We start from the raw sequence: 4,455 nt of genomic DNA on the forward strand, positions 1-4,455 counted from the left end.
GTCTCCCTTGGTTGGAGTTATTAAGGGTTTTCTTCTTCCTGGTTACTCAATTGGCAGCATCCAGGGTTTTGTAGCTCCAATATGACATGTGTCCTGGGGCACATATTCTATTTCAAGTCTCTAGCTCAGGTGTCCTTATATCTGACTACAGAATGGGGACAACTGGAGTAGCCCTGCCGTAGCCACTAAGGACAGGACTGAAACCAAGGAGGCAAGCACACTGGCCAGTTATGGACGAATGGCAGCAATGGTTGAGGCTGAGACCGAGCGCTAGAGGTTCCCATGACTTCATTAACCTCGGGGGCATTGCTCTTCCCGTGTCGCCTGGACATTTTGATAACATTTGCACATTCAGGCATACAACTGGATGTAGGAGTTGCCTTTGAGCAGGAAGGATTTGAGCAGTGGCTGGAAGTCACAGCCAAAGAAGACAAAGAAATGTCCTTCTCTGTCTCCCCACTACACACACACACACCCCACATACACATACACCACACACATACTCACAAGCACTCCATACATACATATACATACAGACTACACATACACACCCACATACATACATACCACACACACCAACACACATTCCAACACACACAAAAGACGCAATATATATCACATACAAATGCACATATGCACCACACATGCATATGAACACACACCACACATGTATGCACACACATGCAATGCACACACACACCACACAATACACACACCACACACATATACACACTCACATATATGCATACACACCATACACATGGACATGCACACACACACACACACACACACACATACACACACACCACAAACACATAGACACACAACACACTACACATACATGGACATACACTACACTAATATACACCACATATACATGCACACACCACATCAACACACATCACATATACATACATACCACACATACACACACCACATATACCACACATGCACACACATACATGCACACACACCACACATACATACCACATATATCACATACACATGTACACACAAAGAGACACACAAACCAACACATACACACATACCACACACATATACACACTCACATATATACATACATACCATATACATGGACATGCACACACACACACCCCACACATGCACACACACTATACATATGCACTATACCAACACACATACATACTACACATACACATACATGGACACCCACACTACACTAATACACACCACATATACATGCATACTAACACACACCACACACACCACATATACACACATACCACACATACACATATACACACATACATGCACACATACACACCACATATACCACATACACATGTACACACAAAGAGACACACAAACCAACACACACACACACACACACACACACACATCACATATAGAGCACTGTCTTCGCAGAGGCATTTTGCATAGGTACAGTACTGTACCACCATTGAGCCATATGTGTGTTCAATTCCACTGAGGAATAAATAGATACACTAAAATAAAGACACAGCTGGGGTGTTAGTGTTTAGGGGGTCTCCTGATAGTTTCTCCCCCACCCCATACCATAGTCTATACATGCATTTCTAAATCTTTCTCTCCGTGTGCAGTACTGTTCTCCCCACTATTCCCCAAGCTCTGTGAGGTCACAGCCATGTTGCTGGGTTCAAACCTATAATGTGGGGCATACTTTGCAGCATAGCCTTGGGAGGAGATCAGTTAAAAGCAGTTAGGAAAATGAATAAATCTTCACAGATAAATTATATAGTTCAGTGGTTCTCAATCTGTGGGTTAAAACCCTGTTCGGTAATACTTCTATTTCCAGAAAATACAGTTATGAAGCAGCAACAAAAATAATTCTATGGCTGGGGTCACCACAACATGAGGCATTGTATTGAAGGGGGCAGCCTTAGGAAGGGTAAGAACCACTGCTCTAGTTTCTATTCTTTACTCTGCTGTTCACTCATGTATGATATCAGGAAACTCAAGTGTCAATTCCTTATCTGTGAAACATGGGGTAAGGAAGTGTCTGCCCTAACTTCTGTTTAGACACAGCTCTAAACTCCAAAACATAGTTGGTGAAGAAGTTTGAAGAATAGTGTCTTATTTGTAGGGATAACATATATCCACAGATGGATACTTATATCTTATTATAGTCTTTCGTGGGCTCCACACCAGTGGCTTTCTAACCCTGACTAAGAGTAGTTGGTTCAACTTCAGGGACGGTTGTACCATCTGATGCCCTAGGCAGTATCAAGAATGGTGGCTTAATATGGGCAATGTAATAGTGGCATAGCTCTTGCCTAGAATGTCCAGGGGCCTGAATTCTGTCCTTCTTTGAATGTTCTAACCACTATGAGGTTTGTTTGTTTATGACACTGGGGATTAAAGCTAGGGTCTCACACGGGATAGGCAATCACTTGACTACTGACTGTGTCCCCAGCCATTTGGTTTTTTGTTTTGTTTTGTTGTTGTTGGTGGTGTTTTGCTTGTTTGTTTGTTTGTTTGTTTGAGGCAGGGTCTTTTTAAGTTATCTTTGCTACAGCCTAATTTGCAGCTTCAACCTACCAATTTGTGCCCAGGAACGAGGACCAGGACTGAGGATGCCCTCTTTCTGCACAATGCCTGCACATGCAGAGTCTCTGCATTTTGACACCCACAAGCTCCGCAGCTTCCCTCTCCTACTGTGACTCATCAGCATTCTCCTTTCCAGTGTTTTGGAGTGGGTGTTGATGGAGGGGAACGTGGATTTCCAGATAGCATCTCATGCAGCCCAGCCTGGTCTTGAACTCATTGTGAAGCCAAGGAAGGCCATGAACTCCTGATTTCCTCTTCTACCTTCCAAGTGTGGAGATTACAGGTATGTGCCACGTCACTGGGACTATTGGCTGTAATGTTTTGGGTTTGGTTGTTCGAATATCTATTTATCACTTCTGCTCATGTGCAGGTGCTGCAGCAGTGGCCTGGGTCAGAGGACGGGCTCCAGATCAGAGGGGCAGAGTGGTTTGGAGGCCCCATAGCTGGGAAGGAATATTAGCTGCTTCCCTGTCTTGCATGGCAGCTTCTAGAACCATGAAAGCAAGCCCTCAAGGAGAAGGCTTTCAGGTCAGATGCAGCACAGATCCTATGGATCCTGTATCCAAAGTGCATGTTGTTTCCAGCAATCGAGATTTACATTCCGTCTCAGGGGGTTAACAAAGGGCAACAACAATACCTCAGAATGTTTGGGGGAGGCTCTAAGGAAATCCTGGCCTCATTTTATTTTATATTTTATTTCTTGGTAGACACACACACCTTTAATTACAGAACTTGGGAGACAGATTCGAGTGGATCTCTGTGAGTTCAAGGCCAGCTTGGTCTGTATTGCAAGTTCCCAGGCCAAGTAGGGCTACATAATGAGATCCTGGCAAAAAGAAAAGAAAAGTAAGAAGGAAGAGGAGGAGAAGAAGAAAAAGAAGAAGGAAAAAGAAAAGGAGGAGATGGGGATAAAGGAGAAGAAGGAGAAGAAGAAGGAGGAGAAAGAAGAGGAGGAGGAAGAGGAAGAAGAGGAGGAGGAGGAGGAGGAGGAGGAAGAAGAAGAAGAAGAAGAAGAAGAAGAAGAAGAAGAAGAAGAAGAAGAAGAAGAAGAAGAAGAAGAAGAAGAAGAAGAAAGCAAGAGCAAGCTCCCTCCACTGCTTTGTGTTTTAAGAGAGAATGACTGTTCAGTGTCCCTGGAAACTCACCAGAAAGCGAATCATTGTGAAGCAGCTCATGTCTTCTCCATAAAAATAACGCTGCCTGCTGTTGAGACTGCCTTCTAGAGGAAGAATTGGCATGAGAAGCCAGGCGTGACTGGCGATGGCACAGGAGCAAAGAACTATAAACCTTTATCGTCACTTCATATAATAAACGTATAATATAATAAACTTAATATAATAAACGTGCGCTCTGATACCTTTTCAAATGCCCAGAAATGGAGAGCGCACCCTGATTACACAGAAGGCCATAAAATGAACATGCTGCACATAAAAAAATTATACCGTTGTATAAATTTTCCTGAAGACTGATGTATTATTTATGATAAGCATTAATTAAAAGATTAATTGCTAATGTTCTCTGCCCTTGTAGAAGTTAGCAGAAAAATTAAAGTAGCTTAAATATATTTGGAGATAACAGTTTTGGAAGCTTCTGATGGATGTCTCGGGAGAGGGTACTTCCCTACCCCTGTCCAATCCACGCAACATTTTTTGTTTTTTTGTTTTTGTTTTTGCTTTTGCTTTTGTTTGTTTTTCTTTTTTTTTAAAGTTTTTTTTAAAAAAAGATTTATTTATTTTATTTTATGTTTATGAGTGCATTGTAGCTGTCTTCAGACACACCAGGAGAGGGCACCAGATTGCATTACAGATGGTTGTGAGCTGTGGCTGCTGAGAACTGAACTCAAGACCTCTGGAAGAGCAGTCAATGCTCTTAACCACTGAGCCATCT

General features: G+C 42.6%; 1 long non-coding RNA gene across 1 annotated transcript; it reads left to right on the plus strand.

Annotated features, from left to right (window-relative positions):
* The first annotated feature begins 2,386 nt into the window (after positions 1–2,386).
* Gm6117 (predicted gene 6117) lies at positions 2,387–4,025 on the plus strand. Its single transcript, NR_153845.1, has 2 exons — positions 2,387–2,851; positions 3,276–4,025. It is a non-coding gene; the product is annotated as a predicted gene 6117 (long non-coding RNA).
* The last annotated feature ends 430 nt before the right edge of the window (positions 4,026–4,455 follow it).

The sequence above is a fragment of the Mus musculus genome, chromosome 6, assembly GCF_000001635.26.
Source record: "Mus musculus strain C57BL/6J chromosome 6, GRCm38.p6 C57BL/6J".
Classification (NCBI taxonomy): domain Eukaryota; kingdom Metazoa; phylum Chordata; class Mammalia; order Rodentia; family Muridae; genus Mus; species Mus musculus.